Source organism: Hypanus sabinus, chromosome 13, assembly GCF_030144855.1.
Source record: "Hypanus sabinus isolate sHypSab1 chromosome 13, sHypSab1.hap1, whole genome shotgun sequence".
Taxonomy (NCBI): Eukaryota; Metazoa; Chordata; class Chondrichthyes; order Myliobatiformes; family Dasyatidae; genus Hypanus; species Hypanus sabinus.
Window position 1 is genome coordinate 110991666 of NC_082718.1, and position 25639 is coordinate 111017304.

Here is a 25639-nt window from a genome sequence, read left to right on the forward strand (position 1 = left end):
CCTTGGTTCAGAGGTTATGGATCAAATGCAGTCAAACGGAACTGGCTTGGATGGTGTATGGACCAGTACGGCTGAAGGGCTTGTTTGCATGCTGTATGACTCCATGATGAATCCCTAGAGAAACCAACTTCCAACAACTGTAGCTTTCAAGATCTGTACCAAGCCATGGCAATTTGAAGAGATATTTGCTCCTCTCCGAGAAACCTGTGATAGAACACCCCAGGACACCACCTCAGCTACACTGTAAGGCGGAGAAATTTTAGAACACTAGATATATTAATATTCCTTAACAATTAACCGCACCACGGGGATGTGTGCTTAGCCCACTACTCTATTTCTCTACACCCAGGACTAAGTGTCTAGGCATAACTCAAATGCCATCTATAAGTTTGTTGATGATACAATCATTGTTGGCAAATGGTGACAAGAAGGCATACAAGAGTGAGATATACCAGCTAGTTGATTAGTGCCATAGCAACAACCTTGTACTTAATGTCAGTAAGACCAAAGAGCTGATTGTGGACTTCAGGACGGTTTAGATGAGGGAACATGAATTAATCCTCACAGGGATCAGAAGTGGAGAAAGTGAGTAACTACAAGTTCCTGGGTGCTAATATCTCTGAGTACCTAACCTAGTTGCAACATATTGATGCAGCTATAAAGAAGGCAAGGCAGTGGCTCTATTTCATTAGGAGTTTGAAGAGAATTGGTTTGTCACCTAAAACTCTCAAAAACCTTTACAGAAGCACCATGGAGAGCATTCTGGCTGGTTGAATCACTGTCTGGTGTGCGGGGGTGCAGGGGATGCTATTGTACAGGATCGAAGTAAGTTGCAGAAAGTTGTAAAATAGGTCAACTCCATTATGCATACTTTGTAGTATTGTGACATCTTCAAGGAACGGTGCCTCAGGAAGGCAGCATCCATGATTAAGGACCCTAACCACCCAGGACATGCCCTTTTCTCATTGTTACCATCAGGAAAGAGGTATAGGACACTGATTCAGGAACAACTTCCTGCCCTCTGCCATTCAATTTCTAAATGGTCATTAAACCCATGAACGCTATCTCACTCTTAACTATTTAAGATACCTAAATATATGTATAGTAATTCAGTTTTTCCTATATTTATCATGTTTTGCATTGTACTGCTGCCATAAAGTTAACAAATTTCATGACATACTGTATGCGGTGATATTAAAGCTTATTCTTCGTTAATCTTTGTAAAGCTTGCTAAAATTGGCTTTCAGCAGTTGAAGCACTGAATATGGGAGCTGGGAAATTATGCTGCAGTTATACTACTCATTGGCAAGGCCTCACTTGGCATATTACGCAGTATTGGTCACCATGTTAAAGGGGAAAACATTAAATTACAAACAGTGCATAAATGATCATATACATTAATGATCTGGATGATGGGGAGGTAAATTGGATTAGTAAGTATGCAGATGATACTAAGGTAGGTGGCGTTGTGGATAATGAAGTAGGTTTTCAAAGTTTGCAGAGAGATTTAGGCCAGTTAGAAGAGTGGGCTGAACAATGGCAGATGGAGTTTAATGCTGATAAATATGAGGTGCTACATTTTGGTAGGAATAATCCAAATAGAACATACATGGTAAATGGTAGGGCATTAAAGAATGCAGTAGAACAGAGTGATCTAGGAATAATGGTGCATAGTGCCCTGAAGGTGGAATCTCATGTGGATAGGGTGGTGAAGAAAGTTTTTGGTACGTTGGCCTTCATAAATCAGAGCATTGAGTATAGGAGTTGGGATGTAATGTTAAAATTGAACAAGGCATTGGTAAGGCCGAATTTAGAGTATTGTGCACAGTTCTGGTCACTGAATTATAGGAAAGATGTCAACAAAATAGAGAGAGTACAGAGAAGATTTATTAGAATGTTACCTGGGTTTCAGCACCTAAGTTACAGAGAAAGGTTGAACAAGTTAGGTCTTTATTCCTTGGAGCGTAGAAGGTTGAGGGGGGACTTGATAAAGGTATTTAAAATTATGAGGGGATAGATAGAGTTGACGTGGATAGGCTTTTTCCATTGGGAGTCAAGGAGATTCAAACAAGAGGATATGAGTTGAAAGTTAGGGGACAAAAGTTTATGGGTAACACGAGGGGGAATTTCTTTACTCAGAGAGTGGTAGCTGTGTGGAACAAACTTCCAGTAGAAGTGGTAGAGGCAGGTTCGGTATTGTCATTTAAAGTAAAATTGGATAGGTATATGGACAGGAAAGGAATGGAGGGTTATGGGCTGAGTGCGGCTCAGTGGGACTAGGTGAGAGTAAGTGTTCGGCACGGACTAGAAGGGCCGAGATGGCCTATTTCCATGCTGTAATTGTTATATGGTTATATGACTTTTTATCACTTTGTTGCCTGGGTGTGAGGCCCTTAAACACAAGAAGAAGATGCATAGACTAAGGTTTTATTCCTGGAAAGTAAAAGTTCAGGGGCAACCTAATAGAGGAATACCAGATTATGAAGGGCATAGCAGTCTTTTTCCCTGGTAGGATATGCTGAAAACAAGGAATAGGTTTAAGATCAAAGGCAAGAGATTTTTTTTAAAAGGGACATTGGGACAACCCTTTCACACAAAGGGTGGAGCATACTTAGAAGAGTTGTCAGAAGTAGAACCTGAGGCAGCTCATTCTAAAGTCACCTGAAGTATAAAATAGAGAGGTGAGGTGTTGAGCTGAAGGGCTTGTTTTCATACTGTATGACTCTGAGCAAGATGAGCTTCATTCTGTTGTTTCTAAATCAGTTTTCTGTATGTGGACATTATTGAAAAAGCCAGCATTTATTCTTAATCTCTTTTTGCCCTTGACTAACTAGGCCCCCTCAGAGGGCAATAATGAATTAATTATTTGATGGTTCTGGAGTACATATACACCAGAACAAGAAAGGAGAATTGATTTCCTTTCCTGAAGAACATTAGTAAACAGGATAGGTTTTTTAACACTCCAGTTGTTTTGTGGTCATTAATAAAAATTTATCATTGATAAACTCCAGATTATTGACAGAATTTAAATGACTGTGGTGGGGTTTGGACTCAAATCTCCTGAATGGTAGTCCAGGCCTCTCGCTGCTGCAGAGCCAGTGAAAATCTATATAACTTAATTCAGCTTCTCAAGATATCACAGTGAATTACAGTGACTCAATACAGTCACTGTTATAACATAGGAATGTCATAGTCCATTTGCATTCAGAAGATCCTAGAATGTAAAAATGGTTTGAAATCTTCACTGGGTAGCATGGTTGAAGAGATGCTGCTTTATTCAGCTTTTAGGAGAGAGACTGAAAATCTGGCTGACTGGTGCCACAATAACAATCTCTCAATTAATGTCAGCAAGACCAAGGAGCTGATTATTGATTTCAGGAGAAGGAAACCAAGGTCCATGAGCCAGCTCTTGTTAGAGGAACAGAGGTAGAGAAGGTCAGCAAACTTTAAATTCCTTGAGGTTATCATTTCCGAGGTTCTATCCTGGGCCTAGCATGCAAGTGCAATTATGAAGAAAGCACTGCAGTGCCTCTAATTCCTAGAAGTTTGCATCACAGTCTGGTATGAAAACACCAATGTCTTTGAATGGAAAATCCTCTTAAAAAGTAGTGGATGCAGCCAAGTCCATCACAGGTAAAGCTCTCCTCGTCATTGAGCACATCTATACAGAGCATTGTCACAGGAAAGCAGCACCCATCCTCAGGGACTCCTACCACCCTGGCCATCCTCTCTTTACATTGCTGCCATCAGGAAGGTGGTGCAGGAACCTCAGGAAGTTATTACCCATAAATCATCAAGTTTTATGAGGGTAACTTTACTTAACTTCATTTGCCTCACTGTTACTGCGATCTATGAATTCACTTTTAAGAATTCAACATCTCACACCACCTTCACCTCATGTCCTTGATATTTATTGTTTTTTATATTTATTACTATCTCCATTTTCTCTTTCGTATTTGTACAGGTTGTTATCTTTTGCACATTGTGTTTGTCTATCCTGTAAGATAAGGTCTTTCATTGATTCTAATAATTTTTGGGGTTTTTCTGAATATGTACATTTATGTACATTAATAATAAATTTACTTTGCAATTTGAACTTTGAAAGGGTGGCCTGAGATATTTTTCATCAATGCAACAGTGAGTCTACAGCTTACTTCTTCAAATGGAAAACAGCAACACAGACAGTTCAGCTCTCCCTTAGCACTGCACCAATGGTCCTCCCTAGATTTCTGTGCTCAGCTTTGTGTAGCAGGACTTAAATCTACAACATTATGACTTAGAGGCTCACTTTTGCCAAAGGTATTACTGCTTCAGAGATTTTCCAAGAACTGAATTAATGGCAGAAGCGGGTAAAAAGCAAAGGCCAAAACATTCAGTGTTCTGGTGAGAAGATCTCTCTCCCTCTCCATTCTCTCCTCACTCACTCATTAAGTATCTTGCAAACATAATAGAGGCAAGGGGGAAAGAGTTAGTGTTTTGGTAGCATAGCGGTTAGCACAACACTATTATAGCACCAACAGCCCAATGCACTTTCAACGTCATTTGTAAGGAGTTTGTACATTCTTGCCATGACTGTGTAGGTTTCCTCTGGGTGCTCAGGTTTCCACCCACAATCCAAATACATATAGGTTAGTAAGTTAGTTGGTCAAATGGGTGTAAAAGGGCTTGAAAGGGTTGTTAGCATGCTGTATTTCTAAATTTTGGGATTTAGGCATTTGGGATTGATTAGTAAGAGCAAATTAGAGGAAGGCAGTGGCCGTTGCCAATGGCCATCATGAGAAGAGTTGGCCAGAACTGATTGAAAAAGAACACGGGCAGGGATTATGCCACAGCAGCAATGGCTAGAATTTCTGGAGGCAATTCGGAAGGCACAGAATATATACATCCCAAAGAGGAAGAAGTATTCTAAAGGAAAGATGACTCAACCATGGCTAACAAGAGAAATCGAAGCCAACATCAAAGCCAAAGAGGGGGCATACAACAGAGCAAAAATGAATGGGAAGTTAGAGGATCAAGATGCATTTAAAAACCAACGGAAGCTAAAAAACTAAAAAAGTCAATAAGGTGGTAAAGATGGAAAATGAAAGCTAGCCAGCAATATTAAAGAAGATACCAAGCATTTCTTCAGATACATAAAGTGTAAAAGAGAGGCGAGAGTGATGGTCAGACTGCTGGAAAACAGTGCCAAAAAATTAGTAAGGAGGAACAATGAAATAGTTGACAAACTGAATAAGTATATTTCATTGTGGAAGACAACAGCAGTATGCTGGAAATTCCAGGCATTGGGGTCATGAAGTGTATGAAGTTACCATAGCTAGAGAGAAGGTTGTTGGGAAACTGAAAGGGCCAAAGGTGGATGAGTCACCTGGAGCTGATGGTATACATCCCAGAATTCTGAAAGAGGTGGCTGAAGAGATTGTGGAAGTATTAGTAATGATCTTTCAAGAATCACTAAATTCTGGAATGGTTCTGGAAGACTGGAAAATTGCAAATGTCACTCCACTCTTCAAGAAGGGAAAGTGGCAGAAGAAAGGAAACTATAGGCCAATTAGTCTGACCTCAATGGTTGAGAAGATGCTGGAGTCAATTATTGAGGATGAGGTCTCTGGGTACTTGGAGGCAGATGGTAAAATAGGCCATAGTCGGCATGGTTTTCTTAAGAGAAAACCTTGCCTGACAAATCTGTTGGAATTCTTTGAAGAAATAACAAGCAGGATAGGCAAAGGAAAATTGGTTGATGTTGTGTACTTGGATTTTCAGAAGGCCTTTCATATGGTGCCATACAGGAGATTGCTTAACAAGCAGTGAGCCCATAGCATTATAGGAAAGATTCTTGAATGGATAAAGCAGTGGCTGATTAGCAGGATCCAAAGAGTGGAAATAGAAGGAGCCCTTTCTGGCTGGCTGCCAGTGACAAGGGGTGTTCCACAGGGGTTTGTGCTGGGACCGATTCTTTTTATGTTATCTGTCAATGATTTGGATGATGGAATTGATGGGTTTTTGCAAAGTTTGCAGACAATATGAAGGTAGATGGAGGTCCAAGTAGTTGATGTGCTTATAACTGAGGCATTGCAGGTCTGAGAAGCTGCATGAAGAAGGCCCAACAGCAGCTATACTTCATTAGGAGATTGAAGAGACTCCTGCAATTTTCTACATTTGTACTGGGAAGAGTATTCTGATTGGTTGCATCACCATCTGGTATGGAAACTCAAATATACTGGATTGGAAAAACCTGCAGAAGGTTTTAGACTCAACTAGCTCCTTCATGGGCACTAGCTTCCCCTCCAGACGACATCTTCAAGAGGTGGTGCCTCAAGAAGGCGACATCCATTATTAAAGACCTTCACCATCTAGGGCATGACCTCTTCTCATTACTACCATCAGGGGGGAGGTACAGGAGCCTGAGCAACACAGTGTTTGAGGAACCTGCCCTCCACCATCAGATTTCTGAACAATCCATGAAACCTCATTATTTTGCACTTTTTAATACAGTTTTTATAGTAACATACAGCAGTTTTATTAAAGTATTGCGCTGAAATCCTGCAGCAAAATAAATTTCACAACAAGTCAGTGATAATGAACCCGGTTCTGCTTCTCAGAGAGGTGATGCAAAGCTGGGTGCTGTGAATTAGAACAAACCACAGCATAGAATGAGCACAACTTTACATTGGGAACACAGAGGCTGGTAAGGAGATTATACAAATACAGCAAGTACTTCTGCTATTTATAAAACATGGCTATATTCCACAAATATTCATTCTGTTCAGAATTTATGACCTAAAAACCTGTACTGCCAGCAGCAGCCTGTGACTGACTGATCTCTAACCACGAATCTGGCTTTTACAGACAGACAGACAGACAGACATACTTTATTGATCCCAAGGGAAATTGGGTAATAATTATATAATAAAGATTCCAGAATTTGCAGTCTCATGAACTCTGTACAATTGAGATACATAATATTTTTAAATCATTTGGATTTCAATAAACTTGTAATAGGTCTAGTTTTCTGGCAGGATGCTTGAAGTTCTGTTCAGGAGATTAGTTTCTGCAGATTCCAGGACAACGCCACAGTGAGACTCTTGACCACAGTGGGATAGAGAGCAGCAGCTAGTCAGGGTAACACTCACTTTTACCAATTCAACATAATGACCCTAGACAAGCAACTCACACAACACACTGACACAAATACCGATCACTTATTCCATCACCAGCCAACTAGATTCTATTCTAGCAGGCTGACAAACAACACCTTTTGCCAAAAGTTATCTACCAGATTGCACTGTAGAATCTTCTTTTTACACCTCAGGTGCATTCAGAGCAAAGAAAGAGACCCTTCCTGATCTTCCAATGCCGATCAATCATGCCTCATTTTTCATCCTAACCCACTTTAAAGCAAACGTGGTGCATCCAATCACACTGCGGTGGCCAACCATAACTTCACCCCCTCGCTCCATTAATCTTTGACAAGCCAAACATAACCCAGGAAGTATGTTCTAGCCTGTGGTTTACTGGGAAAGAAATTAAACTAGTAAAGTGCATGTGTGTTGTGCAAGTGTATGTGCGGGCATGAGAGCCTGTCTGTCCCTTTAAACTTCAGCCAGAACACAACTTTTTTTCTTGCTCCCAAGAGACAGTCCCATTCTGTTACCCTACAGACATCAGAGCACATCAGATTGGTTCTGTATGAGCATTGTAATTTGATGTTGGATTGCAAATTTCACAGAACATCATCAAAATGCTGGCTTGGAATTTACTATTTTTCTGCCTGTTCACACCATATCAAAACACCCTCAGCAGAAATGAATGGTGTTGCGTTATCCAGTGCTTTTGCACAGTTCTGGGATGTTGGACATTAATACTCCTGGGGCTGGAGAAATTTCTTTCACAGGGGGTAGTGAATCTGAGGAATTCATTGCCACAGATAGCTGTGGAAGCCAAGACATTGGGTATATTTAAAGTGGAGATCGATAGGTTCTTAACTAGTAAAGGCACCAAAGGATATGAGGAGAAGGCAAGAGAATGGGGTTTGAGAGGAATAATAAATCAGCCATGGTGGAATCACAGAGCAGACTTGATGTGCCAAATAGCTAATTTTATGTCTAATAGTTCCAAAGCACTTTGCAGGTAAGGATATTCTTCTGTAGCATAATCACTGCTATGGGATAGGTAACTGTGATAAACTATGTGTATACCTGTCTGGACACACCCCTCTGCTGACTGCTCCTGTGGCTCCTCGCACAGACCCCTGTATGAAGGTGATTGGAGGCACTTTTCCTCCTTCAGTCTCCAAGATGTTGTGGTCACGATTGCAGCTAATAAAAGCCTATCGTTTGCCTCCCGTCTCCAAGAGTTATTGATGGTGCATCAGTAACAGTATCTAATTGGTACACAGCAAGCTCCCTTTGAAGAATCAGACATAATTTATTGACGGATGGACACTGGTAAGGCACTATGGAAAACAGCCCAGCTCTGATTTGAAGTAGGACCTTTCTCATATTATTGTGTTATGGTAGCTCAAGGATTAAATTGCTCCATTGGAATCCAGAGCCAAGCATTCAATTCCCACTAGGGTGCTGGAGAACATCAATAAGAGACAAGACACTATCAAAAGATTCTGCAGACACTGGAAATCCAAAGCAACATACACAAGATACTTGAAGAACTCAGCAGGTCAGACAGTATCTATTGAGGGAAATAAACTATCAATGTTTTATGCCAAGACTGTTCATCAGGGCTAGTCTAAAGGGTCTCGGTCTGAAACATCGACTGGTCATTCCTCTACATAGATGTAGTCTGACCTGCTGAGTTCCTCTAGCATTTCAGATTCAGATTCAGAGGAAAAGGAGTAGAAGCTAGAAGGTGATAGAAGAAGCAGGTGGCTGTGAGAGGAGGAAGCCTGGTGGGTGGGGAGAAGAAAGATGAAAATAGACACTAAGAGGTGACAGGTGGACAGGCTGAAGAAAGAGTCTGGTAGGAGGGAAGAGTAGATTGTGGGAGAAAGGGAAGGAGAAGGGAGGTAATAGGCAGGTGAGGAGAAGAGGAGCCAAGAGGAGAGCCAGAATCGAGAATGGAAAAGAGAGAAGAGGGAAGGGGATAGAAATTGCCAGTTATGCCATCATAGTGGATGCTAACCTGATGGAATATGAAGTGTTGCTACTGCAAATAAGGTTTCTGATTTTGTATATGATCTAGAAGCTTTATTTTCTGAATGCTTCTTTTAGTGTTTTTTTTTTAAATTTGACCTAATCTCTCTCCTCAGCCACAAACTTCAGCCATTTCTATCCTGTCCTTGCCTGCACTATGTCCCCTTCCATCAACTGTACATACACTTTCAATTACTCAGCTCCAGTCAGACTGGGCAATTTTAGCTTCACTCCAACAAGGGCATAGTTCCTCTTCAGCTAATGATAATTTGTTTGACATGTAATACCCTAGTTTAAGACTATGTTTTATTTTATTAATATAGTTACACAGTTGGGTATTTTATTTTCTGCAGATTTTCTTAAAGTGCAATGTGTTCCTTTAACTTCATTGTACAATCAAGTACTTCATTTTTTCTGTAGTAAATATTCAGTTGATTGACAAGTTAGGCTTGTTGAATTAGCAAAAGGATTTGTCTTAGGAATATTCTAGAAAGCACGTGGAAGAAAAGAACAGGATAGTCATTGTCGAGAGAGTGCAGGATCGAAGAAAGAGAAAGGAAACTGAGAACAAATGTAGTAGAAGAACATGGTGAAGTGTTTGCAGAACCCACTTGGGAGGACAGATACTACTGCTGGAAAATCTTCATGCAGCCAATGGTCTCATGAAGAATGTGTAGATAATTTTTAATTAGCTAGTTAGTACATGACCTTGGAGAAAGTTGAACGCCTTTCCTTGGACGTTATGTGAACATTTTTTTCCTCCCGGGATGGGTTCTTCAGTACAAAACCATTTCAGTACTGTAAGTAAATGAAGTGAAGCAAACTGCATTCGTTACGCAATAATGAGCTAATGATTACGTGCATGTTATAGACTAATATTTTTATATACAGACACTATGAAAAGATCACTCTGTAGATCTGTTTCCACTTTGACACAGAAGTCTTTTTCTGTTGATCAGTATCAAAAAAAGCAAAATTAAATCCATTGTGTTTCACTGTTTTAAAACAATAAAACTTGAAAACTTCCGGGGGGGCAGGGGGAATACCTTTAATAGGCACATAGGTTCAATGTCCATTTAGGAAACGGGTGGCAGAGGGGAAGAAGCTGTTCCTGAATCGTTGAGTGTGTGCCTTCAGGCTTCTGTACTTCCTACCTGATGGTAACAGTGAGAAAAGGGCATGCCATTGGTGTTGGAGGTCCTTAATAATGGACGCTGCTTTTCTGAGACACTACTCCCTGAAGACGTCCTGGGTACTTCGTAGGCTAGTACCCAAGGTACAGCTAACTAAATTTTCAACCCTCTGTAGCATCTTTCGGTCCTGTGCAGTAGCCCCCTTCCCCCCCATACCAGACAGTGATGCAGCCTGTCAGAATGCTCTCCACAGTACAGCTATAGAAGTTTTGAGTGTATCTGAGCAGAGCCACAGGATTAATGGAATGGTTCACTTCAGGAGCGAGCATCAGCATAATGGGCTGAAAAGCCTTCTTCTGCAAAATATGATTCAAACTGATGTTACAACCATTTTTGGTAGAACCTCAGATGGAGATGAAAGTGGGTACAGGAGCGAGATACTGTATACCAGCTGGCTGAGTGGTGTCACAGAACAAGCTTACAAGCAATGTCAGTAAGATGAAAGAGCTGATTGTGGACTTTAGGAAGGGCAAGACAAGGACAAACAAACAATCTTGAGAGGGATCAGAAATAGAGAAAGTGAGCAATTTCAAGTTCCTGGGAGTCAATCTCTGAGGATCTAACCTGCTCCCAACACATTGATGCAGCTATAAAGACTAGGCGGCAGCTACATTTCATCAGGAGTTTGAAGAGATTTGGTTTGTCACCTAAAACACTTGAAAACTTCTACAGATGTACCATGGAGAGCATCCTGACAAGCTGCATCACTCTCTGTAAAGGTGGTGGGGGGGGGGGGGGGGGGCTACTGCGCAGAACCGAAAGAAACTACAAAAAGTTGTAAAATTAGTCAGCTCCATCTTGGATACTAGCCTCCATAGTAGCCAGGACATCTACAAGGAGCAGTAAATATATATATATTTACTGTAATTGATTTACTTGGTTATTTATTTTTTTCCCTTTCTATAATATCATGTATTGCATTGTACTGCTGCTCCCAAGTTAACAAATTTCACGCAGGTGCCAGTGATAATAAACCCGACTCTGATTCAAATACATACAGCTGAGATCAAAGAGAGTTAATCTGCTTCAAGAATGTTAGTAAACAATCATTCAGGCAAGATCTTCAACCACCGAATGAACAATTTAGCATTGGCCACCACGAATTGACAGGAGTTCTTCCACCCACTCTTTGGATAGGTTTTACTTTGTATTCCTCAGCTGCTATTGGGTAGCTGTCAAGCACTGCATTAATGCTCACAGCAGTGAATTAAGACTTTTCCAGCCTGGTTTTCCATCTCGCTGAAGGATGGACAATGGGAACATAATCACAATAGGATTATCAGGTGATATTCTGCATTTTGCCAATATTAGAGAACAGAATTAAGGCTCAATTAAATTACCACAAGCTTCTAAACCAGAAAGGTCAGGCAATTACTGTGTTCAAATTTAATGACAGAGCAGGAAATTTGTTGCAGAATTTGCAGTGAGGATTAACTGATTAATGAGATACGTCATCTATCCCTCACTCAAGGATAGGCATCTCTGATCAAAAGGTTGTGGAGGTTTCTATAGCAAGAATTGACTGTATCTGCATTGCACATGGAGACATTACCATTATAATAGCAATATCTTGCAATGATACCTTGGAAAGGAATATGTATTTGAGCTTTATGTTGCAGGTGCAAATAGATGGGGCCTACTCTTTTCTGAATATTTATTCTATTTTGGCATGGGCTAGTTGGACCTTTTTCTGTGGCAAGACTATAAGATACTGTATCAGAGCAGAATTGTTTCATTCGGCCCATTAAGCCTGCTCCACAATTCCATCAGCTGATTTATTATCCCCCTTCATCCCAGTCTTCTGCTTCTCCCAAAAACCTTTAACACCCTTACTGATTAGAATCAGGTTTATTACCACTGGGGAGTATTGTGAAATTTGTTAACTGACCAAGAACCTATCAACTTCAACCCATCGCTTGGCCTCCATAGCAGTCAATGGCAGTGAATTCCACAGATTCACTACTTTTTGGTTAAAGAAATTCTTCCTCATTTCTGTTCTAAAAGGATTTTCTGTATTCTGAGGCTGTGCCTTCTGGTCGTAGACTTCCATATAACCATATAACAATTACAGCACAGAAACAGGCCATCTCGGCCCTTCTAGTCTGTACCGAACGCTTACTCTCACCTAGTCCCAACTACCTGCACTCAGTCCATAACCCTCCATTCCTTTCCGTTCCTTTCTCAATGGAAAAAGCCTATGCACATCAACTGTATCTATCCCCCTCATAATTTTAAATATCTCTATCGTCCCCCCTCAACCTTCTACGCTCCAAAGAATAATTCCCCATTATAGAAAACATCTTCATCCTCTCCATTGTCTAGGCCTTTCAATATGTGAAAGGTTTCAATAAGTTTCCCTCCTCATTCTTCTAAACTCCATCAAGTACAGGCCAGAGCCAAACGCTCCTCAGATGTTAACTCTTTAATTAAATAGGCCAAAGGGCCTGTTGTTGTGCTGTAGTCCTCTATGACACTAACGTCAAAAACAAATTTAATACAAGCATATTAAATAGGGGCTACAGCAGTTAAAGTAATGCTATTACAACGCCAGCAACCCACGTTCAATTCCGCTACTGTCAGTAAGTGGTTTGTACATTCTCCCCGTGACTATGTGGGTTTTCCCCTGGTGTTTTGGTTTCCTTCCACATTCCAAAGATGCAAGGGTTAGTAGATTAATTGATTACATGGCTGGTGCAAGTTTGTTGGGCTGAAGGGTCTGTTGCTGTGTTTTATAAGTAACAACCAATATTTAAAAAAATGCCTATAATAAACCAAAATAAAATTGACAATCATAATCTGTATACGCACTGTAAAAATGTCAAGTACTAGAAGACTTGCATTTAAGCTGAGAAGACAAAGTTTAAAGGAGATGTGGGTGACAAGTTTTGAGAAAAAAAAAGTGATAGTTGGACAATACTGGAACAAGAAGTCATAGGTTAAGGGTGTAAGGTGAAATATTTAAGGAGAATTTCTTCACTCAGAGGATGATATGCGTGTGGAATGAAATACAGGTTCGACTACAACACTTGAGAAGTTTGGGTAAGTACATGGATGGGAGGGATATGGAATGATATGGTCCAAGTACAGATGGATGGGAGTAGACAGAATAACAGCTTGGCATGGACTAGGTGGGCTGAACAGCCTGTTTCTGTGCTGTAGTGCTCTATGACTCCAAATATTTATTTAAATGTAACCACAACTACCATGAGAAATGTAGCAGCCAACATGTACAGAAGCTTATACACCATATTAATACAGAATATCTTTTTTTTTAAATCAAGAAAATCAACAAAGAGATTATTTCTCCAAAAACTGGGAAGGATTCCCAGGCTGTTTTGGAATAGTGCCATGGAAACACAATTGCAGTTGAGAGAATAGACAGGGCCTCAGTTTAATACGTCAATGAGTGAAGAGGCACTAGGAACAGAGCAGGGCTCCCTCACTCTGGCATTAAGGTGCTCAGGTACTGGGCATGTGACAGACTAATAGGCTAAACACTCAGGTCTGTAACTTCACATAATAAGCAGCAACTGAATCTGTATCACAGTTCTCTTTCTTTGCTGATACGCCATATATCTACACCTCCTTCAGACCAAAGATCATAGGTTCAAGGACAAATGCCCCCCTCCCCATCCACTCTCCTGGTTTCACCTATCACTTGTCAGAGTTTATACCCCAAGCCCTTCCTCTACCTTCTTACTCTGGCTTTTGACCCCTTCTTTAAAACTGATGGAGGAACTCACCCAAAATGTCAAGTGTTTATTCCTCTCTATAGATGCTGCCTGACCTGCTGTTCCTTCAGCATTTTATGCCTGTTGCTCTGAATTTTCAGCACCTACAGAATCTCATGTTTGAAGTGAGAGGGGAATGATTCAAAAGGGGCCCAAAGGGTAACACCTTCACCCAGAAGGTGGCTCATGTATGGAAAGAGCTGCCAGAGGAAATTTGGACAGCATATGGATCAGAAAAGGCTAGAGAGCTGTAGGCTAAATGCAGGCAAATGGGATCAGCTTAGATGGGCATCTTGGTCATCATGAAGGGCCTGTTTCCTTGCTGAAAATGCATCATACAAATTGCTAGAACACTAGAATACTTAAACACAGTACAGGCTCCTTCAGCCCTCTATGTGCCGAACCATATATTCCTTTAAAAAAAAGTACTAAACCCACACTACCCCATAACCCTGTATTTTTCTTTCATCCATGTCCCTGTTCAAGAAGCTCTTAAATACCCCTAATATTTTAGCCTCCACCACCATCCCTGGCAAGTTATTCCAGGCACCCACAACCCTCTGTGTAAAAAACTTACCCCTGATGTCTCCTCTAAATTTCCTTCCCTTAACTTTGTACATATGCCCCTTGGTGTTTGCTATTCGTGCCCTGGGAAACCGGTACTGGCTATCCACCCTATCAATGCCTCTCATAATCTTGTAGACCTCTATCAAGTCCCCTCTCATCCTTCTACACTCCAAAGAGAAAAGTCCCAGCTCTGCTAAGCTTGCCTCATAAGACATGTTCTCCAATCCTGGTAATCCAGGTAACATCCTGGTAAATCTCCTCTGCACTCTCTCCATAGCTTCCACATCCTTCCTATAATGAGGTGAAGAGAACTGAACACAATACTCTAAGTGTGGTCTCACCAGAGATTTGTAGAGTTGCAACATGACCTCTCTACTCTTGAACTCAATCCCCCTATTAATGAAGCCTAGCATCCCATAGGTTTTCGTAACTATCCCATCAACCTGTGCAGCGACCTTGAGGGATGTATGGATTTGAACCCCAAGGGCCCTTTGTTCATCCACACCCTTAAGTAACTGACCATTAATCCTGTACTCAGCTTTCTGGTTTGTCCTTCCAAAATGCATCACCTCACACTTATCCGGATTGAACTCCATCTACCACTTTTTGGCCTAACTCTGTATCCTGTCTATATTCTCTTGTAACGTTCCACAACTTACAGCTCCATCCACAACTCCTCCAATCTTTTGCAAACTTGCTCAACTGCAAACTTGCTCACCCATCCTTCAGCCTCTTCATCCAGATAATTTATAAAAATCACAAATAGCAGGGGTCCCAGGACAGATCCCTGCGGTACTCCACTAGTCACGAACCTTCAGGCAGAATACTTTCCTTCCACTACTACCCTCTGCTTTCTTCCTGTAAGCCAACTTTTTTTTATCCAAATAGCCAAGGTTTCACTGATCCCACTCCTCATGACCTTCTGAATGAGTCTCTCGTGGGGGACCTTGTCAAATGCCTTGCTAAAATCCATGTAGACCACATCTACCGCCCTACCCTCATCAAGTTCTTTTGTTATCGCTTCAAAAAACTCAATTAGGTTCGTGAAGCACGACCTTCCCTTCACAAAGTCATGTTGACTATCTTTGAGCAGACTGTACTTCTCCAAATGCGCATAGATCCTATCCTTTAGAATCCTTTCCAATAGTTTGCAGACCATCGACATAAGACTCACCGGTCTATAGTTCCCAGGATTCTCCTTATTACCTTTTTCAAACAAGGGAACTACATTTACCATTCTCCAGTCCTCTGGCAACCTCCCCAGCAGCCAAAGAGGATTCAAAGATCATAGCTACTGCTCCAGCAATCTCTTCTCTCACTTCCCACAGCAACCTGGGGTATATCATGTCCAGCCCTGGGGACTTATCAATCTTGATGTTTTTAAGAAGATCCAACACTTCTTCGTCCTTAATCTCCACATTGTCCAGCACACTGGCCTGTTCTATTTCAACCTCACCCTGATCAATGCCCTTTTCACTTGTGAATACTTAAGTATTCATTTAGGACCTCCCCAGCCTCCAGCCACATGTTGCCTTCTTTATCCTTCAGCAGTCCCGACTTCGTTCTTGTCATAGAAAATAGAAAAGTACAGCACATTACAGGCCCTCAGGCCCACAATGTTGTGCCAACCCTCAAACCCTGCCTCCCATATAACCTCCCACCTTAAATTCCTCCATATACTTGTCTAGTAGTTTCTTAAACTTCACTAGTGTGTTTGCCTCCACCACTGACTCAGGCAGTGCATTCCAAGCACCAACCACTCTCTGAGTGAAAAACCTTCCCCTAATATCCCCCTTGAACTTCCCTCCCCTTAACTTAAAGCCACGTCCTCTTGTACTGAGCAGTGATGCCCTGGGGAAGAGGCGCTGGCTGTCCACTCTGTCTATTCCTCTTAATATCTTGTATACCTCTATAATGTCTCCTCTCACCCTCCTTCTCTCCAAAGAGTAAAGCCCTAGCTCCCTTAATCTCTGATCATAATCCATACTCTCTAAACCAGGCAGCATCCTGGTAAATCTCCTCTGTACCCTTTCCAATGCTTCCACATCCTTCCTATAGTGAGGTGACCAGAACTTGACACAGTACTCCAAGTGTGGCCTAACTAGAGTTTTATAGAGCTGCATCATTACATCGCGTCTCTTAAACTCTATCCCTCGACTTATGAAAGCTAACACCCCATAAGATTTCTTAACTACCCTATCTACCTGTGAGGCAACTTTCAGGGATCTGTGGACATGCACCCCCAGATCCCTCTGCTCCTTCACACTTCCAAGTATCCTGCCACTTACTTTGTACTCTGCCTTGGAGTTTGTCCTTCCAAAGTGTACCACCTCACACTTCTCCGGGTTGAACTCCATCTGCCACTGCTCAGCCCACTTCTGCATCCTATCAATGTCTCTCTGCAATCTTTGACAATCCTCTACACTATCTACGACACCACCAATCTTTGTGTCATCTGCAAACTTGCCAATCCACCCTTCTACCCCCACATCCAGGTTGTTAATAAAAATCACGAAAAGAAGAGGTCCCAGAACACATCCTTGTGGGACACCACTAGTCACAAACCTCCAATCTGAATGTACTCCCTCCACCATGACCCTCTGCCTTCTGCAGGCAAGCCAATTCTGAATCCACCTGGCCAAACTTCCCTGGATCCCATGCCTTCTGACTTTCTGAATAAGCCTACCATGTGGAACCTTATCAAATGCCTTACTAAAATCCATGTAGATCACATCCACTGCACTACCCTCATCTATATGCCTGGTCACCTCCTCAAAGAACTCCATCAGGCTTGTTAGGCATGATCTGCCCTTCACAAAGCCATGCTGACTGTCCATGATCAGACCATGATTCTCTAAATGCCCATAGATCCTATCTCTAAGAATCTTTTCCAACAGCTTTCCCACCACAGACGTAAGGCTCACTGGTCTATAATTACCTGGACTATCCCTACTACCTTTTTTGAACAAGGGGACAACATTCACCTCCCTCCAATCCTCTGGCACTATTCCTGTGGACAACGAGGACATAAAGATCCTAGCCAGAGGCTCAGCAATCTCTTCCCGTGCCTACGACTCTGATCAAGCTCTCCAATCGCTTTCAAATGTGCAACTACCAATTCCAGCACAGCTTCCAGTCTATCACCCATCTTCCCTATGGTTCTCTGCCTTCCCTCATCCTTCTCAAAACTCAAAGGTCAGAGTCAATTTATTATCGGAGTGCTGTACGTGTCACAAAATGCTACCCTGAGATTCATTTTCTTGCAGGCAGTCACAGTAGAACAAAGAAATACATTAGAATCAATGAAACATTGTACACAAAGACTGACAAATTCTGTAAATACAAAAAAAATTATAATAATAAATAAATAATACTGAGAACATGAGCTGTAGAGTCCTTGAAAGCGAGTGCATAGGTTGTGTTCAGTGATTAGTTCAGTGTTGTGAGTGAAGATGTCCACTCTGGTTCAAGAGTCTAATGGTTGAAGGATAATAATTGGTCTTGAACCTTACAGCTCAACACCTTACTGCTTATTCTTCCCTGACACTTGCTGTCTACAGACACCTCCAGGCCTGCTGAACCAATGCAGTGCTTGCTGCTTTATTTTCAGTGCTTGAGACCCAGGAATGTGACTTCAAGCTGAGCCAATAGAAAGTGGATTATGGACAGCTGCTACAGTGAGCTGCATTGCTTATTAAAGATTATTGCAAAGCTAATTTCACAGGACGTAAAGGAATTAGATAATCTACCTCTGCTGGTCTCACATAAAAGCTAAAAGAAATTAATGCCCGTGTTAAAATAACAGGGATACAAATTTAATGCGAGTATGTTCAATTGGGAAACAGAAGATCCAGTATAAATGCAAACTCTACAATCTAAATCTAATTTCTCAGACTTTATCTTGACTGGTTTTTATTTTGTTTGTGTGGTGTTGAAACAGACATGGAAGGCTGATTATTGGCTCTGTGCATCCTTCCTTTATAAAAGGTACATTAATGATTATTCAAGACCTTGATCACAGACAGCAGACCTGGACAGTTTCATCAGTCCCTGGTGGAAGTCCAGGCTGCACAGTGTGACATTCTTGTCAAGCCCGGCATTAATTAGTACTGATTTAGCAAGCTGCCTGCCAATGGTCACATGGAAGATAGTGAGTGAGAAATGGAAGTGTCCGCAGGCTGTGGTGGGCTGCTGTGCCCCTGCGACAGACAGTTCAAGTACACCATAAGTGAACAGCTCTTTTCAGAATCTCAGAATGCCACAGTAAGGAAGAAACAATAGCACTTTTTATGACCATGGAACATATTACACCCAATGAAATAATTTTTAAATTGTTTCATGAATTACATTTTGCAAATGATTGGTTTAAAATGTTTACAGTACATGCCAGTTAATTTATACATGGAGTCGCAGAGTAACGCAGCACAAAAACAAGCCCTTTAGCCCAACTCGGCCATGCCAACCATGGTGTACACCAAGCTAGTCCCATTTACCTGGGTTTGACCCATATCCCTAAAAAATCTCTCCTATCCATATAATAGTTTATAGCAAGATCCCACAACAGTGAGATAACGAGCAGACTTTTCCTCTCTCCAATGTCTGAAAGCGGCAAAACAAGGATTAACTGAAGTTTGACATATCCTGTCTGGTGGATAATATTTAGATTCAGACACAGGATCAAAGTTTCAAAATTACATTCATCAGCACTTTTGATACCACATCTCAGCCTCCCTCTCTCATTCATCCATTCAAGTTCTGGAGAATTTTTAGTAATTTACCCAACAAAGACTATTTATAAAAAAAACACATATACAGTATAAAGCAGAATTTCCTTGAGGTTTACATTTACAGAATATTTCAACAAAGCTGTTAACTGAAACCAATGCACAGACCAGTAGGTCACATGTCACAGTTCTTAAAAGGGTACATACCCAATATTATACAAGCCACGTCTATCATATTGACTGGGCTATCGTCACTGGTTTTATCTGAAACAGTGCCTTAGAGTGTCTGATTTCCCACGAAGAGAATAAGATAATGGCACCTCCAACAATGTAGAACCTGTAATGAGAGTGAACTTTGAACCCAGACACGTGGCTCAAAGGAGAGAGTGACATTGACCACAATGATTCAGGGTTCAAGATTACTAATTGTAATTTGTCAGTTCACAAGTGTAAAGAAGCCTAAAATAACACAGTCAGTATAAAGAACAACAAAAAGACAATAAATATTAATACTTAGGCACACACAAGAGAATATCTACAGAGGCTGGACATCCAAGTAGCACACTTGAAATGCAGGAGGAATTCAGCAGGCCAGGCTGAAAAAAAAGTCCCTGGGTCTCGGCCTAAAATGTCAACTGTTTGCCCTTTCCTACAGATGCTGCCTGGCCTGCTGAGTTCCTTCTGCATTTTGTGTGTGTTGCATAAATACTTAGACTGGCTTATATGCATAAACTTTATGCATGTAAAGTGACACTTAGTACAGGAGTATCTGCACATAAGGTGACTGTAACAGGAAATGTGACAGGAAAGGTTTTGGGGAGCATGGTGGGGGGGTGGTTAATGAGTGGAAGTTTTGATCAGCTTAACGCTTGGGGGAAGCAACTGTTTTTGAGTCTGGTGGCCCTGCCATGGACGCAGCATAGACTCTTCTCTGATGGGAGAGGGACAAGCAGTCCAATCATGTGCAGCCTCAAGTCAAGATTATTGCCTGCACACAAGCATGGTGAGATACAGGTACAATGCAGCAGTGTCACAGGCACATAGGTACAGACAACTCACTAAACATAACATGGAAGTACTGAGGGCTTACAGAAATACCATTTATTCACTCATCTATGCATGACTGGAATGGGTTTCGAACCAGCAACCTTCCACTCAGACAAGAACACTATCACCTGTTGAAATTGTGTATTTTTCTAGTGAAACAATGTTAGGATAATATTAGCTTTATTTATCATATGAAACATACAGTGAAATGCACCATTTGTGTCAATAGTCAGAATCTGTGCTGGGGGCAAGTATCACCATGCTTCTGGCACCAACACAGCATGCCACAACTTACTAACACTCACTAGTACTCCTTTATGATGTGGGAGGAAACCTGAGCACCTGGAGGAAACCCACGATTATAGGGAGAAAGCACAGATTCCTTACAGACAATGGAAGGAATTGAAACCCAATCGCTGGCACTTTAAAGCATTATGCTAAACACTACACTACTCTAGTGGAGACATAAGATACTACTGCCTTACACTAGCATACAGGTCACCCTTGGGTAAGGTGTAGCACCTACTTAGCTACTGATCTGGGTCATGTGAAGCCATGGAAGCAGGTTCTGGATGGTTATATGAGCAGCTAGTTCTTATCACAAGTCCTAGTTATGCAAGTATTCAGAATGGCTGGGGCCACCCGTATTGTAAAGGAAGCAGCAATGGCAAATCACTTCCGTAGAAAAAATTGCTAAGAACAATAATGGTCATGGAAGACCATGATTGCCCAGGACATTCAACATGGTACATAATGAATGAATGCTACTGTGCCAACCACATTGCTGGAGTTGATGTGGCAATAGGCAAGACGCAAACTTTTTGTATCGGAAAGTTATGTTAAATTGAAAATAGGAAATTGGTCTGAAGGTTGTCTTCTCATATTTGAGACCTTGTACAGCACAAACAAAACTTTACAATTTACAACTTACTGCTTCCCTTATTAGGTAGGACAGGGAAAATCTGCAAGGTTTGTGATGTGCCTCATGTCACAATAGCATTCCAGTGATCCTGGAAGGGGCAATTAACCTCATCTCAATAGGTTGCTTTACTTCGCAAGATTACATGCTGCACACTTGATAGTATTGTCAATATGCATGCATCATCAAATAAATTGTCTACTTCCTTTTCAATAAATCAATGTCGTCAAGTATATTTGCTAGCTAAATAGCATGATAGAAAACATTGGGACACAACTTTCAATGTACAGTAAAAATATGTTTTTAAAAGAGATCCGAAGTACCTTTACATTATTATTTTGATTAGACATTGTTGTAAGTGACACTAAAGATTTTGACACCAATTAGATACTCATACAGAAAAGACACTTAAAAGAGGTGTCAGGATTATTTAATGCAGTTTCCTGTACAAAAGTGTAAGGAGACCGAAATAAATGTTACTCTGGATCTGATGTACAAAAGAAAAAAAACAAACATATACAAAAAAAGATAAAGAAAAAATAATAACAACAAAATTGTACAATAAATATAAATACATATACATAGATTGAATGTATGCCCATAAAATTGATGCCAGCCTGTACAAAAGGTGACTGAAGAGAAATAATAAAGTAGTGAGGAATTAGTGAGTGGAAGTGTTGACCTGTCTTCCCACTTGGGGAAGGTAACTATTTCTGAGTCTGGTGATCCTGGTATAGATGTTATGTAGCCTCCTCCCTGATGGGAGTGGGACAAACAGTCTATGAGCAGGGTTGGTGGGATTCTTCATGATGTTACTGGCTCTTTTCTGGCATCTTTCTGTATATACAAGGGGTGATTGACAGGTCCGTGGCCTAAGGTAGAAGGAGTCAATTTTAGAAAACCTAGCACATTTATTTTTCAACATAGTCCCCTCCTACATTTACACACTTAGTCCAGTGGTCGTGGAGCATACGGATCTTGGACCTCCGGAAAGTGTCCACAGCGGGCTGATTGAAATGTTCGTGGCCTAAGGTAGAAGGAGATGAGATATACAGCTTTCATTACATGCATATGCAGGTCAACTCTTTGAGTGATTACGCAGAAAGTTTGAAGTTAGTAACTCATCAGATAACTCATCTGGGGTGATTAATAAGTTTGTGGCCTAAGGCAGAAGGAGACGAGTGATTAACTTCAAGCTTTCTGTATAACCACTCAAATAGTTGACCTCCATGTGCATGTAACAAGAGCTGTATAACTCATCTCCTTCTACCTTAGGCCAGGAACTTATCAATCACCCCTGCTGTGGACACTTCCTGGAGTTCCAAGATCCGTATGCGCCACGACCGCTGGACGAAGTGTGTAAATGTAGGAGGGGACTATGTTGAAAAATAAATGTGCTAGGTTTTCTAAAATTGACTCCTTCTACCTTGGGCCATGAACTTATCAATCATCCTTCGTATGTCCTTGATAACAGCTAGGCTGGTGTCAGTGATGGGTTAGGCAATTCTGACTACCCATCGTAGACCCTTCCTGTCTGCTGCAGTGTAGTTTCTGTACAAAGCAGTCATGCAGCTTGTTAGGATTCTCTCTTCTGCATGTCTATAGAATAATGTGAGTATGGAGTATGGAGTGAGTATGGATGTGCAAAGTCCAGCTCTCCTCAGGAAGATTAGGCTTTGGTGACTTTTCTTAACTGTGTAGGATGTGTTTTTGGATCACATCCGGTGACTAGTGGTGTGCCTCAGGAATCGGATCTGTACTGGGTCCAATGTTGTTTATCATATACATTAATGATCTGGATGATGGAGTGGTAAATTGGATTAGTAAGTATGCAGATGATACTAAGGTAGGTGGCATTGTGGATAATGAAGTAGGTTTTCAAAGCTTGCAGAGAGATTTAGGCCAGTTAGAAGAGTGGGCTGAAAGATGGTAGATGGAGTTTAATGCTGATAAGTGTGAAGTGCTACATTTCGGTAGGAATAATCCAAATAGGACATACATGGGAAATGGTAGGGCAGTGAGAATGCAGTAGAACAGAGTGATCTAGAAATAATGTTGCATAGTTCCCTGAAGGTGGAATCTCATGTGGATAGGGTGGTGAAGAAAGCTTTTGGTATGTTGGCCTTTATAAATCCGAGCATTGAGTATAGGAGTTGGGATGTAATGTTAAAATTGTACAAGGCATTGGTAAGGCCAAATTTGGAGTATTGCGTATAGTTCTGGTCACCAAATTATAGGAAAGAGAGAGTACAGCGAAGATTTACTAGAATGTTACCTGGGTTTCAGCAACTAAGTTACAGGGAAAGGTTGAACAAATTAGGTCTTTATTCTTTGGAGCTCAGAAGGTTGAGGGGGGACTTGTGGCATTTAAAATTATGAGGGGGATAGATAGAGTTGATGTGGATAGGCTTTTTCCATTGAGAGTAGGGGAAATTCAAACAAGAGGACATGAGTTGAGAGTTAGGGGGCAAAAGTTTAAGGGTAACACGAGGGGGAATTTCTCTACTCAGAAAGTGGTAGCTGTGTGGAATGAGCTTCCAGTAGAAGTGGTAGAGGCAGGTTCGGTATTGTCATTTGAAGTAAAATTGGATAGGTATATGGACAGGAAAGGAATGGAGGGTTATGGGCTGAATGCGGGTCAGTGGGACTAGGTGAGAGTTAGTGTTCGGCACTGACTAGAAGGGCCGAGATGGCCTGTTCCCGTGCTGTAATTGTTAGATGGTTATATGGTTATATCATGAGAAATTGTCTATGATTGTCAAGCACTTTTCAATGAATGAAGTCTTCAAACCCATGTGTCAACCAATGGGTTTGATGTTTGCTGAGGATGGATGGCCTCAGACAAAGCAGCTGATTTGACTACAAACATTAATATATAGAGAAAACAGTATTTAAAACAAACAGAGGAAATAGTGCACAGGAAACTACAATCTGAGCAAGGCATTTTCACCTCACAAGCAATGACTGATAGGTAACTGTAAATGAATTACAGACTTCAATGGAATCCAAGTTACTTCAGTAATATAATCACCAAGCTTTGCTAATAGTGAAGAGTCCCGATATCACAGAACGTAGATTAGTAGCACAATACAGGCTCTTCAGCGCACAACATTGCTGCAAAATTTTAACCTTCCCCAAGATCAACCTAACCATACAAAGTACATGTGCATATCACCATATATAACCCTGCAATTGGTGGTGAATGCAAACACAATTTTAGCATTCATTTCAAGAGGACTTGAATATAAAAGCAAGGTTGTAATGTTGAGGCTTTATAAGACAATGGTAAGGCCTCATGTGGAGTATTGTGAGCAGCTTTGGACCGCTTGTCTAAGAAAGGATGTGCTGACATTGGAAAGGACTCTGAGGAGGTTCACGAAAATCACTTGGGGTATGAAAGGGTTACCACAAGATGACTGATTGATGGCTCTGGGCCTATACTCAGTAGAATTCAGAAGAATAATGAGGGATCTCATTGAAACCTATTGAATATTGAAAGGTCCAGACAGATAGAGTGGTTGCAGAGATGACGTTTCCTTTGGTGGGGGAGCCTAGGACCAGAGGGCACAGCCTCAGGTACAGGGATGTCCATTTAAAATGGAGAGGAGGAGTAATTTCTTTAGCCAGAGTGGCAAATCTGTAAAATTCAGTACTACAGGGATCTGTGAAGGCCAAGTCATTGGGTATATTTCAGGCTGAGGCTGATAGGTTCTTAACTAATCAGGGCATGAAGGATTACAGGAAGAAAGCTGGGGATCGAGGCTGAGAGGGACCTGGATCAGCCATGATGAAATAGCAGAGCAGACACAGTGGGCCAAATAGCCAAATTTTGCTCATATTTTATGGTATATGTTTCAATAACAATCATCTTGAATTTAAACTATCCCATATTCCACCAGTCACCTACACCCAACAATTAACCTACCAACCTGCTTGCATTTGGGATCCCCAGAATCCAGGATACCTTCAAAAAGTAATGCTTCAAAAAGGCAACATCCATCATTAAGGAAGCCCATCACCCACAATATGCCCTCTTCTCATTGTTACTAACAAGGAAGTGGAACAGCAGTCTGAAGACACAGACACATAGATAAATACACACACACACACTCAGATACACATTGTACCTTTTATTGTAACTTATAGCTTTTATTATGTATTGCAATGCTGCTGCAAAACAACAGATTTCATGACATATGCATTGATATTGACAATGATTCTGATTCCAAAGGAACTGGAATGCCTGAATGAAACCCTTGTGCTTTCAGGGAGAACCTGCAGATTCCACACAGACAACACCCTTGGACAGGGC

General features: G+C 41.3%; 1 protein-coding gene across 9 annotated transcripts in view; it reads right to left on the reverse strand.

The window, feature by feature from the left end:
• Window positions 1-25639, reverse strand: part of LOC132404288 (sialate:O-sulfotransferase 2-like) — a 530890-nt gene that overhangs the window by 492487 nt on the left and 12764 nt on the right. Inside the window, exon 1 of one of the 9 annotated variants that reach the window (XM_059988462.1) lies at window positions 19569-19698. The exons of the other annotated variants lie outside the window; for them this stretch is intronic. The gene's annotated coding sequence lies outside the window, so the exon portion shown is untranslated. Of the gene's footprint in view, window positions 1-19568; window positions 19699-25639 lie in introns of those variants that run through there. 9 annotated transcript variants of the gene reach the window in all.